General features: G+C 39.1%; 1 long non-coding RNA gene across 2 annotated transcripts in view; it reads left to right on the top strand.

Annotated features, from left to right (window-relative positions):
* The window catches only part of LOC116786367, a 71704-nt gene that overhangs the window by 20162 nt on the left and 37564 nt on the right, over positions 1-13978 (top strand). The window contains exon 3 of one of the 2 annotated variants that reach the window (XR_004356896.1): positions 3579-3667. The exons of the other annotated variant lie outside the window; for it this stretch is intronic. This is a non-coding gene — a long non-coding RNA (uncharacterized LOC116786367). The remainder of the gene's footprint in view (positions 1-3578; positions 3668-13978) is intronic. 2 annotated transcript variants of the gene reach the window in all.

The raw sequence follows: 13978 nt of genomic DNA, 5'->3' as shown, positions 1-13978 counted from the left end.
CTACTCAATATCCTGCTGAATCATGCAGAACACCTACTGCAATAAAGATATGTCATTACATATTTACAAATGTTCTGGATATATTTGGAAATAATATCTAGGTAAATAGCACTGTAAAGCTTGTGATGAATTAAAGACTTGATAAGCTATCTTGCACCTTTGAACATAATAAAACATGTTCTACTTTTCTCACACTTTTGAATGGCCTTACTTGCCATATTGGGAAGTAGAAAGTGCTTCTGTTTTCTTTTTTCCCCAGAAGGATATATACCAGCCTTCTCTTTCAGATCTGACTTTATAATCCTTCTTAAATTGAATATTTTCTCACATTTAAATAAAAACTCCTAAATCTGATATCTGATACTAGTTCAAAGTGAGGCAATCAGCTAAGAATAACTGAAAATAATTACTCAAAGAGCAAGAAAAAAAATCAATAACGACAAATCAGATTGAAATTTCATCTGAAAAATGCAACTGATCAAACCTTGCAATCAATATTTAGATTTTTTTTCCTCACACTGCAGAGATTTTTATAAAGCTCATACCACAGTTATGATACACCTGCGATCTCGGCCTCATCTGCAGACCTCTGAGTACATATTCTTTCACATTTCCATAGACCCAAATGATATAAACAGGTTTTTTAGGAGCAGAGATAATGAGTCCTGGTGCAAGAATTGTGCCTAAAGCTTGCTATTTGTGTTGTCCAATGAGGTGCATGACAAAAAGGAAGCCTTCACACTTCATTGTCCAGAGATGATACAAACCCAAATCTGACGAGGTGTTCCCTCTGAAACGAGCCATGGTATTTTTCTATTGAGGTCAGTAGTTACTGAGGTAGGTAGCAGACAGCTGTACTCAGTGTTTCAGAGAGAGCACAAGTGTTTTCAAAACTATTAAGCACAGTGGTCAAGAATTCACTGGTCAAAAATTTTATTATTAGCTAAATTATTAGTGTTTGAGTAGTTCATATCAAATAAATTATAGTATAACTCTTTTATAGATCATATGAACTCTGCTTTTAACATACTTTAGCCCAGTAGGACTAGCTATAACAATTGTAACATAAGATGGTTGTGATCCCATTGCTGAGCTTTAACTCCTGTTTTCTCAGACATGCTGCCCAATCCTTGATAAGTTTGCTCATTTACCTCTGTACTCAGCACTGGTGAGGCCATAACTTGATTACTGTGTCCAGTTCTGGGCCCCTCAGTACAAGAAAGACATTGAGGTGCTGGAGTGAGTCCAGAGAGGGGCAATGAAGCTAGTGAAGGTTCTAGAGAATAAGTCCTATGACGAGCAGCTGAGGGAGCTGCGGTTGTTTAGCCTGGAGAAGAGGAGGCTCAGGGGTGGCCTTATCACACTACACAACCACCTGAAAGGAGGTTGCAGCCAGGTAGGGGTTGGCCTCTTCTCCCAGGCAACTAGTGACAGGACGAGAGATCATAGCCTCAAGCTGTGCCAGGGGAGGGTCAGGTTGGACATTAGCAGGAATTTCTTAATGGAAAATGTTGCTAAACATTGGAGGGGACTGTCCAGGGAGGTGGTGGAGTCACCAACCCTGAAGGTGTTCAAGAAACAACTGGACTTGGCACTTAGTTTGAAGCTGGCTCCCTGCCAAGTCTCCAAACCTCATCACAAGAAGTCGTGTCCCCCCCCCACCAAAAACCTCAGGGAGAAGAGGGAGAAAAACAACCAACTAAGAAAGCCTGAAACAAGAGAGAGACAGCTAAAGTGATATATATAAATATATTTACACTTATGTTACAATTGAAATATATACAATTTAAATTATATACAATTTCACAAGGGAAAGGGAAGGGGGAAGGGAAAGGCAACAAAAACTAAAATATATATATATCCAAATCAGTAGCCCAAGATCTAGTAACTAAAGAGTTAGCAAAGAAATATCCCACCACTCTCCTTGGGACAACCGAGAGTCGCTCCGGGACGATCTCCGGCAGCCTCCGCCTCCCAAGGTCGACAAGGCCTTACCAGGCCTCGCTCCCCAACACGGCAGACTCAACAGCAGGGAACCTGCACCTCCAAGCCGCCGGAAGGAAAGAGAGCGAAGGCCTTCCCTCCTTTCTTCTTATAGTCGGGCTTATGTAAAAATCGTAGGGAATACTGGGTAGATCTGGACCCTTCCTTGGTTACAAACTGGTCACCAAGGAAGGCCTAGCCCAAACCACCACAGAGGTCTTTTCCAACCTAAGTGATTCTGTGATTTCACAGAACACCCATTCTCCATCTGTAAATTGAGATCCAGGTAGCACATTCCTCCCATTTGGTATCCACTTTGTTTTGGTTTAAACCACACCCAGGAAGAAAAGAACTGTCTTTTGCCATGTGTTTGTTTGGCACTGAATTTGACATGTGTCTGGGATTTTCTAAAATGTTAATAAGATATAAGTTCAGGAGCCTGGGTCACAGTTAAGACCAAATGACAGTGTGGAGACTATAGACTCAGATACCAAACACTTTAATGCCAGATACAGGTGATTGTGACTTATCATAGATTCATAGACTGATAGAATAGTTTGGGTGGGAAGGGACCTTAAAGATCATCTATTTCCACCCTCCTGCAATGGACAGGGACACCTTCCATTAGACCAAGTTGCTCTAAGCCCTGTCCAAGCTGGCCTTGAACACTTCCAGGGATGGGGCAGCCACAGCTTCTCTGGGCAACTTGTGCAAGGGCCTCACCACCCTCACTTAGGTGACCTCTCTGCTTCTTGCAGAGAACAATAGAATGCCCCAGGTTGGAATGGACAGACCATCTGGTCCACCCTTCTGTGAGAAAGGGAGCCTAAGTGATTTTAACTAGCAGACTGTCCAATTACATCTTGAAGCTTCCAGGAACTTTGGGGAAGTTGTTCCAGTGAATGATTATTGTAAAAATTACTGTAAAAAATTCCTTTCTTATTTCAAGATGAAACCTCTCCTTGTGCAATTTGTACCTATTGCCTCTTGTCTTCTCCATGTGGTTCCTCATGAAAAGAGAGACTTTGTTCTCCTTTTAGCTGGCCTTGACCTGCCTGAATATTGTAATGAGCCCTCTCTTCTACAGTGAGAAAAGACCTGACTCCTTCAGTCTTTTCTCATGGGGCAGGTTCTCTACCCTTTGACCATATTCATGGCCCCTACGCAGTCTGGGAGGAAAGGCATGGGGACAGTGTGGGGGCTGGGACCACATGGTGAGTGCTCCCAGGGCTCATCTGTGGCATCCCCAGGCTCTCTGCCTGCTGACAGTCATTGGAGCAGGTAGAAACAGCCTATTCTTAGTTGGCTTTTTAAAAGTTGCTCCCACACCTGAAAGCTGAATGCTGTTGTTGCTTTTGCTCACCACCTACCCCTCTCAAGGGTGCTGTCACCACTTTCACAGTGTTTGGTGGATTTTTTACCCTTAAGGTACTCTTCTGTGCTCATAACTAAGCTGTAGCCTTATCCTGTGGGACCAGATGAAGCTTATATGACAACATCAAGGTCAACTGGGCCCAATTTATGGTAACTGCTAGGCCCTGCTCCAAGATTCCCTTCATAATCTCACAGTATCCTTCATGTTCAACCTGTTTCAGAACTTCTCACCACTGTCGACCAGAACAGCGGTAGGCCTGGCCACCGCAGAGAGCAAAGCCAACACAAAGGCCTGAGCAAACAGCCAAAGGTATGCCAGAGAGCATCGTGGTCAAAGGCAAAGCTGACGCCCTAACATCAGAGCCAATGACAGACAGAGAGAAAATGTTCTTTCCTTTAATGAAATACTGTAAAGTACTTACCCAGCTCTGAGCTCAGTAAAGAGGAAGAGATACTCCAAAAAACAGGCAGAATGCTTCACATAAAATGCTCTCACTGCTAAGGAAGTGAGAGGCGAGAGAAATTTTTTTGAAAGGAAAGGAAAAAGCTAGACATTTATTCTGTTCATCAAAGGGAAGGAAGAAGCAAATGAATCAGAAATCAAAGATTGAATATCATTGGTCTTGCTGACAAAGCAATCAGCAGTCCCCTCACAGCAAGTATAAGGGTTTGTTGAACAAAGCAAAGGAATTTGAAAGTCTTGAACAAAATAGGGTTTTTCCATTTATAAAATTAGACATAATGTTAGAGCAGTGTTTTGATTGAGGAGCTGTGAAGAATTTCTGCATTAAAAATATATAAATCCAAATTTTGTGATATGCAATTAATAATGACTTTGTCCAAACCCTCTCCAGCCTCTTTTATAATTCTCTTAAGAAAGCATTAAATGAGGGCATTTTCACTTTAGTTGAAAATCAATGGCATTTCAATGAAGCATGTATTTCTAAAATATTATGCAACTGAGAGGCATGCAGGTCTGCAGCTCAGTTAAGGGGCCAGAACTTCCTAAGTAATAACGCTCATAAAATAGTTGAAACTTGGAAAAAAAATCACAATCAACAGCTTCAAAATGTATAGGTGCCACTGTTAGTCCCCTGGAAGTCTCAGACTAAATCCCTTGGATTCTTCACTTAAAAAAATACAATGCTCAATCAATACAAAGCAAAGCAGAATGATATTTAAGGTTTCTTTTTCTGGGATATTTTGTGAAAACACGATTTCTTTTTCTCCAGATTTTTCTTTTTTTGGTATGGATGGGAGGAAAGAGAACCAAAGGGCAATGCAGAAAAGAACCCAGAGCTTTATATCTGACTATGCCTCTGGGTGACCATAAAACCATAGCCTGGCACTTCTACCTAGCACAAACATCTTGCTTCTGTTTCTACTTAATCTGCACCGGACTGTAACCTTTCTGTACCTTAAGCATCTCTTTGTACCCTTAGGGATGGCTGAAACCTGTTTCAGATAGGGTCTTAGAAATAATGAGTTGGGGTGTACCTGCAGCAAAAAAAAGAGATACAAAGGAGAAAGAAAAGTAATATAAATAAGTAATATAAAAAAGTAATATAAATATCAGAGCTAGCAACTGATGAATACCTCACTTCCATCATAGGCAGGAAAGAAGCACAAACTTCAAAAAGAGAAATCAGACATTTCTGTTCCATGACACCACAAAGTGGACATTCAAATCAGTTGCCGTCAGTGCTGTCCTCTTCCAGCTCTTCCTTGCTGCCCATCAGCTCTGTTCCATGGAAGCATACAGAGTAATGTAGTTCTTTTTCTTCCATGAAGTGGCAGATTATCTCGTGGCTAAAGCCAAATTTCTGTTAAACATCTCATATTCTCTTAAGTAGCATTAATATGATGAAAGCAAAACTTTGAGTGTGTGTGTGTGCATATGTCTGTGTTTAATAATAAGAAACTCACATGAAAAAGGCCAAAAAAGAATTTCTAATGAGAAAGGATGTGCCTGCTTTTGGAGAAATTAACTGCTCCAGTGAATTGCAAAGGTAAAGCAGAAGAAATTATCCAATAATTTGTCTGATGTAATTAGACATGGGCCTGATCTGCTAAATTTTTATCCAGATCCAAATTATGGGGGCATCTGGAGCTGGGATTATAGTTTTGGCTCATAGACTTTCAGTCAGGATAATGTGAAGAGCAGGTAAAAGCTAAGGGACCCAGTACCCTGTCACAGCATACAAACCACTGCCACTGACTTTATACAGTTACTCAAATCCTATGGAAGAAGTTTAGGAGCCAATTACTATCAGTTAACGCATCCTTTTCAAGATATTTTACCTTTGATCATAACACTGAAAATTATCCTATGACGTTGTGACAACAGTAATTAATTTCTTGCCTCCTGCAGTTGGAGAGTTGAGATCCACAGATTTTCAAAACTAATTTTTAACACAGACACCTGAAAAGCTCTCATTTTTAAAGGAAATTAAACATTTCACTCCTAAACTTTATATTTAAACCCTTTCTTTACCTGTCAAAAATGGGCGGTGGTGGTGTTCAGAGGAAGCAAGAGAAGAGGTAGTGCAACCATTGGCAGTATTTGAAGCTTTCCTGCCTGAACCTTTCACCTTCCTAACGTGAATCCTCCCAATCAGAACCTCCTAATACATTTAGCAATTAAAGAACAGGACTACGGGAAATTACTGAAGACCACAGTATGGCATGTAAGTGTGGGGACACCTTGCATGATGGAGACTAAACAATGTATTTCAGGTCTACAAGTCAGTCTGTGTCTGACTTTGAGGGTCATGAACTGACCCTGCAGAGCAGGAGGCATATAGGAGCACACCACAGCTTGTCTCCTAGCTCACGTGCTCCATTTCAGAGGAAAGCCGAAACTCATTCCCAGATCTCTTATCACTGTACTATGATGATGTAGCCAAAGCAAACCACAGGGCAGACACAGCTGTTTATGATTGACCCTGAATTTCTGCCTAACAGACCATAAACATTTATCAGTAGGTTCTGCTCAGTCACACCTGCAACAAGAGCTGACCAGGTACAGCAATACAAGTAACCCTCTCCTGGTGTTTCTTATTATTTCTAAGGCAATAAATGGACGGCACATGAAATCAGAAGATACTGCATGCAGATAACCTGTTAGGCAAGCAAAATATAGCAGCAGTGGCTGAGATGAGAATATGTATACCTGTGGAGGAGCTCAGGAAGCAGAAACCATCACTTGTGTTTAGGTAGTGATTTGACAGAGGGTCTGAGGAGAATGGAAACATTCAGGTGAGAGGTTCCTCCTCTCTCTAGCAGTAAAGAGAAGTGATGCTGAGAAGGATGGTACACAAGGTGGAAAGTTATCAATAGGTGAGAAATACCAGTCCATCAGTGCCAGGAAATTGATACTGACCTTCCAGGAAAACCGCTGCCACCATCAAAGCATCTGGCCTGAGCCAGTCTCACACAAACAACAGAAGGTGTAATTGCATTGCTGATTCTGGTTACCACAAGTTCAAAAAGAGTGAATAAAGCACACTATAAACATGAACATATTCCTGCTAATTAAGAAAAAAACTAAAACAAAACCCAAAACAATTATCAAGCAAATGAAGGAAGCTAAAATCAGCCCAAACCCTATAAAATCTGTAGAAAAAAGCAGCTAAAAACATGACTAAAGCAGACCTCAAAGCACAGCAGCCATCTGTGCCAGCTAGGATCTAGTAATAATGCAACTCCTAATAGCAACATGAATAATAAAAGTAAAACTCTCATGAGTTGCTACTGTGTTTTGCAGCAACAATAATAGATTTTTCTCTGTGGTCTCTACTCTTTATGTACGAATCATTATAACTGTGCTTAACATTTGCAAGGAGGATCCTCCTTTTTAGATATAACTTGAGGGCATATTTGGATTCTGTGGGTTAAATCCAGCTCTGGGAGCACAGCATTGTGCTCCAAGGATTTCCAGGAAGAATCTCCCCTCCCTGCAGCTGTGGAGCCCAAACTCCCACTGTTGTACCTTCCCTGTCAGGGATTCAGATCACAGCTGTTTCTAAGAAGACACTAAGCTAAGAGATGATGTGGGTGTACACAGCTTCTTTGCTCCATCAAAGGAACAACATCACTCTTTCCCTTTCTTTGCATTTCTGAATGTTCCAGAGATTCTCTTGCTTTTCTCTGGTGCACTGAAAAGTTCAAGAAACAAGCAATTGCAGTGGAAGCAGCAGGACAGCTATTGCTTGTCAGTGGAGTTTCAGTGGCTTCTGGCCTTATTGATAATAGTTGAAGCAAGAGGAGCAAAATGGAAAGGCTATCTCAGCTGGAGTCTTCTGAGAAGTTTGGGTTTTCAGAAGGATGATAAAAATTGGGTGAGATTTTGGAAAACATACTACAGAAAAAGCTTCAGAGTGGGAAAAATACTGCTCACTTAGAGAGAATTACAGTACTCATTTTTTTCATCTTAGCAAAGAAGAAGCCAAAGGACAAGTTGATTAGCAATGTCTGGGGAAGATGTGAGATACAGGAAGACCTTTTAAATGTAGAGATAAAGGTACAGAAAAAAATATCCAGTCTCAGGAGACAGAAGCTGGCAGTAGTCAAGACATCTCTGTGGTGTGCTTGCATTTTGAGCCTCATACAAGTTTGTGAAAGTGGAAAGAGGCAATCTCATAGAAGTGCTTTGATAATGTAAATGCTGACCAAGTCCAGTGGAGGCTAAGTAGCATTTTAAAATGCCCCAACCATGATAATAATATAATCAAAGCTTTGTAAAACATGCATGACATTTATTCCAGGTCTTAATGAAGGAAGTGCTGCAAGAGATTGACTACTTAATCAGAAAGATCTTTTCTGCTATTTTTCGTCCTGTGAAAGTGATCTATCGTAGTATTGGTTTTTCCATCTCTCTCTATCTGTAAGGAGGGAAGGAAGGAGAGAAAATGCCTATTTCCAGGAAAGTAGAAATAGACACATTCAGCAAAGAAATACAGTGAAAGAAGGAAAATAAAATTTATAGTGAAGATCACAATTATTCAAGAGAAAAGGATTTTGATTGTTGCTTGTTTTGGGTTTTTAAAAAAAATTGCCTCTGTGCTCTCTGTGTTTCTGCAGACAGAAACTCCCTTAAACCAATCTCACATTTGACATCTATAACATGTTTTAACTTACGTGTCTTTTGAGAATGCAAATGTCTGGGCCTGCTTGGTGCAGAAGAGAGCTGCTCTTCTGCTTGCACTTTCTACCTAGATGCACCCTGTGGGAGAAGTACTGTTAATTTGAGGCACCAACTTCCCAACAGAGATTGCCCAAGAATGAATTCCTTGTGCCCCCATTATGTCTGTTCCCAGCTGGAGAGTCTTTCAGTAGTCACACTGTGCCTTCACAGTTCTCTGCTAGGTGAATTTTCTGCCATCATGTTAAGCATTGTGCAATGTCCCCTGTGTAACATTGACTGAAATGTAGAAACGATCAAGTCATCTGAAAGGATATGGGGAGGTTTTAATTTCCTGAAATAGACCTGCTGTTCAGGCAGTATTGCCTTCTCTATAATAGGAAGTTCAGGAATATCAATTTCTAAATTTGTCTATTCAAATTAGTCCATTACCATTAATGCCAACTCCATTGAAAAACCATGAGTCAGGCCCCCCCCAAACCATGAGAATTTAATGGTGTAGAAACACTGTCCCTTTTTCTTTGTCATCTGATTTTTTTAAGCTATTTGGAGACAAGTTTTCAAGTTCTTCTTCACAAAGGCAAGATTAGAAATATACTTTTTTCCTTCTCTGTGAGAAGAAAGGTTTTCTTGTTATCGTATGAGTTCAGGAGCTGAGCCAGTGTAAAACTGCAGGAGCTGACAATACCACCTGATGTTTTTTCCAGGTGCTTCTGTCACTAAGAGATGCTGCATACCATGATGACCAAGTTAATTGGTTAGACCTGTCCAAGTACCTGTGCACAGATGCTTAAGTGCACAGTCATGAGCTCATATAAAAGATAGAGTTGGAAAAAGCTTCCTCTGGTCCACCTCTTTGGTTATAGGTCAGAACTGCTAAATCTGTGCTGTTCTTGCTCAGCCTGTTTTTAAAGGTCCCTGACAGTGGAAGCTCAGTCATCTCCACACTGCCTTATATTTAGAAAATCATTCCTAAGTTGTAACTTGAGTCTTCAGTGTTGTAATTTACAATCATCTCTTTTTAGCCTGTGAGCTATCATGGAGAATTTATTGTTCCATTGCACTTTGCAACAGTCTTGTCAGGTCTCCTGACAGTTTTTCTTAAGTTTAATAACTCAGCCTTTCAATCTTTTCTGTTAGATCGTGTTTCTCAGGGCTCTGCTCATTCTGATTGCTCGGCCCTGGATGTCTCTCCAAGTATCTCTTCTTGCTGAAGCACAGCACCTAAATCTGGATGTGTTATTTTAACTAAGCCTGAGTAGGATAAGGTATGCGGGAAGAACCATTTCACATCTCTTACTGTTATACTTTTCTTTATGTATCCTAATGTATCCTAACCTTTTTCGTATCAGCTTGGTGTTGCTGCCCATGTTCACCTTGTAGCCCTCTATGCTCTCTTGAATAATTCCTGAACTGATCAGCTGCTCTGATTCTTGTACTATGCAGCTGTTCATTCCTACCTGTCATTAATACTTCACATTTACCAAAGAGCAACATATATTTTTCAGACTATTTCTTCAGCTTTGCATTAGGTGCAGATTTAATAAACATATTCTCTATTCTATTTTCTGAATTGTTAGTGACAATGGACAAAATCCAGAACAGACTGTTGCAGAACCTCATCTGAGAACTACTTTCTAGGTAAAGTTCTCTAACCTGAGTTTTCACTCACGACATCATAGTTCCATTTATACCGTAGTGTCTCCTTAGCAAAGCAACAACAAAAGCCTTTCTAAATCAAAACCTGCCATTCCTATTTTTTTCCATATGCACCAGAAAAAGCACTTTTTAGATTAATTAACTGGTCCTGTTTTAAGAATGTAGGTCACTACCATATCCATTTTCAAAGTTTAATAAATATTCATGGCCATCTGTAACTATCTTCAGAAAATTCCTATGTATTTCCACACAAAATGCCTTTGCTGCATCCCAAATACATGTGCCTGGCTATTACTACTGCTAGTCTCTTCTTTGGTACCTAATTCTAAGATAACCCCAGGAAATGAACTATTTGAGCCTCTTCTCTCTGGCTGCTACGAGTAAGCTTATGTCCATTCACTTCAACATTCCAAATCCATTTAAAGGAGCTGAGCAAATCTAACTCTGGAACATAGTATTGCACAACTGATTAGAGCAGTCTCAGATGATCAGCATATTCAGAACAGCAAACTAAATTTGAACATGATTCTCCAACAATGGTACCAAACAATTAAAACCAATTATTATATTTAAGAGTCTCTTGTTCCTTTAGAGCATACCCTTGTTGAATTATTTTTCTTGAAAGTTTTGTTAAGCCTTGCTTTCACAATATTGCATAGAATCTCACATTTCTTACAGATGCACAGAGCTGACCCATGATTTCATGTGTGGCCTCTATACCCTGCAGTAGGCTTTGTGCAAGAGTCGGTAACATCATGAGGCTCCATGCAAGTTTGAAGTCCTAGCTGGCCATTTCAATATAGGTTGAGGGATTCTGTTTATAACCCCTGGATTAATTTGCTTGTGGATCTGATATGGGGTATGATCTGTAGTCCATCACTTTGGCAGACTGTTCATTTTGTAGGAACCACACTGAGGCAGTCCAACAGAATATTATGTTAAAGACATTCTGTAGTGAGGACTTGTAATTTGTACACAAGTCTGGGGAAGAGCACTGAATTAAGAAAACTTAATTTTGACAGTCCTGATATATAGTCTATTTTGGTTAACCAAAAGGAACACATACATTTTCTACATTAGAGAAATTTCCATTATTTTTCTCTCAGCCATGAAAATCGATTTTGATGTGATTACTCTCAGAGGCTGCTTGATGTGCTTCTGACAGTACAAAATGGAAAGAAACCGTGGGTGGTGTTGAATTGACGATACTGTGGTTAGCCAAACGCTGTCACAAACTGAAAATGGTAGGATTTGAATACATGCCATTAAGATATCGAGCAGGAGAATGAGCCTTAGGAAAAACAGTGATTACGATGTTTTGATGTCGAAGATTGCAAAAGATTCAAAAAAACTTTCATCATATTCTGTTTACTTTAATCACTGACATTTGTTTAACTGGAAGGAGATCACCAAAACTCATCAGATAAAAGCAGCCCTTAATGGTAAGCAATAGGGCTGTGCCTAAACATAAGTGGATATATGTAACAAGGGGAGCCATGGTATTTGGAATGCTACAAAACAATGAATTTTTATTCTGCTCACACTGATTACACTGGGGTCGTGAGTCACTTCATGAATACTACTTCCCTTTTTAAAATCAGAATTTGACCCCATATTTCAGGTAAAGTGTCACTTTTGATCTAATGCTTACTGTTAGCCTACTATTTAGGAAGATGATCTTTTGCCCTGAGAATTTTCATTGCTTCAAAAAAATATAGAACAAATAGAAAGAAAAGAAATGAGTAATAGGTGAATATCATAAAGCCTGAGGTTTCAAATTATTTAGTCAACTGGGTGTGTGGATCCTCTTCTGAAAATGTTTAGACTTGACAAGACTGGAACTTCCTAGCTACTGAGACACAGTCATTGCAAGCAGTTCTGACCATGTTTCCTTCTAGCAGGAAGGGACTGTTACACACTTCAGTGGATACTTCGCTTTTGGATCAGTAAAAATAGAAAAAAATAAACATAATACGTTTTCAACAAGGTTACATAACCAGGTTGTTTTCACAGGTGCATAGGAAACTTGTATCATCTGAGAGATGTTTTAGCAGAGGAGCAGAGGATTTGGAAAAGGACATTCATGAAGCTTCCCTGACTTTTTGTTATGTCAGAGACACCACTATAACTGTTTGTCTTCTGTTATTCTCTCTGTCCAGGGTGACAATAAGTAACTATGGAGCTATCAGAAAGTGTATTTTTAAATCTTTATCTCACATTTTATAAGTGTCAAGAATAATCTGTTTTGATGTGGATTTTAAATGTAAGAATAAGTTGGTTTTGAATTCTTTCATTCTCAATAGCATTGTAATGGAGTTAAACAAAGATGCAATCGATAGGATTATATAAATAAATCAAGTCCTATGGAAATAAATAGTACACAATTAAATAGCAACTTTTATTCATCTTAGTTGCTAACTACTTTGAAGAATTATGGTCTGGACTGAGCAAAACTCCAAGCATGTGTCAAGCTTATGGTTCCCATTGACAGTGAAATCTAGCACACTGATGAATGTTTTTTTGACTGAAGTCACTAACCTCCCTGAATCTCAGTTTTCACCATACAAATAATAGTTCTTTATCCCAGTATACTGTATTACAGATATACCACTTAATTTTGGAAAAAACATTCAGATAAAACAGTTCTGCAAGAAATAAATGCACATGCAAATAGTTCTCTCTGCCAGTAGCAATCACTGTTCCTTTACACTTCTCTCTATACTTAAATATTGGTGTTTTGCCTTCTATCTTTCATCACCTGTCTGCTCCAGTTCATAGCAGCTATTTCTCAAATATTCATGAAATATGAATTGGAAACTAGGGTCTCACTATATGTAGCTTTCACTAGTTTCAAAGGGAAGTGATCAATCCTACTCATGGCTCAGGGTAACAGAAATAGCGTGTACTCTTTCTGTAGAGTAATAATCACATATATCTTGTCACTATAATTGGTGAAACTGAGTATGCTAATATTTTTCTTTTAACATAAACCAATGACAAGTTAGTACCTGGATTTCTTTCCCAAACATGTCCCAGTGCACATGCTCATTTAATAGTTTTTCTAAACAGCAGGAAATACAGAATCTAAACCAATTAGATGATTTAAGACAACCAATGTCCCATTCAGAGGTGCTTAAGTGCCAAATGTACCTACAATATTGAAATAATTAGTAGCGTGAGATTGAAGATTTTGAAAACTACACTGTGAGCTGAGGATCATCTAGCTTCCTTCCAGCTGTGTAAAGGGTCAGGTCTGCTTTAAGATTGTCATCTTCATGATTTCAGTATTAATGAGGAGACACATATAAACATCGCCAGAGAGTGACATAATCCACTTACTCTAGTCTCTTCTTTTACAATGGATGTTTGTTGGAGGTATTTGTTGCTCTTCGCTGACTGCAAAGGAAATACAGACATCTAGTTAAGGTTAGATTAAATGGCAAGATTAAACTGTCCTTTCAAGAGCTAAAATTAGGACATGAATGCCACCTCTACACTCTTAAAAACAAACCCAGCTTTGAATGTCTTGTTTTTCTGAAAATGGAATTTCATTACTTTTGAAATTGTTATTCTCTTTATGCTTTTACAGTGTAAATGATGGAAAAGTATTAGACAGTGGTTATATCTTAATAAAAAGTGCTTAACAAGCAAGAAGTATTTATATAGTATCCTATTAATCTAAATTAAACTCAGTTAAGTCCTTCTGGGATACTTATATGGTATATTCCATCTTTAATGTGTTCATGTTTCTCCCTTTACTATTAGTCTGAAGTATGTGTATGTATCAAGAGAAAATGACTTCCACGGGGCTTCATTTTA

The sequence above is a fragment of the Chiroxiphia lanceolata genome, chromosome 4, assembly GCF_009829145.1.
Source record: "Chiroxiphia lanceolata isolate bChiLan1 chromosome 4, bChiLan1.pri, whole genome shotgun sequence".
Lineage (NCBI taxonomy): Eukaryota > Metazoa > Chordata > Aves > Passeriformes > Pipridae > Chiroxiphia > Chiroxiphia lanceolata.
This window is presented reverse-complemented; position numbering and strand designations above follow the sequence as displayed.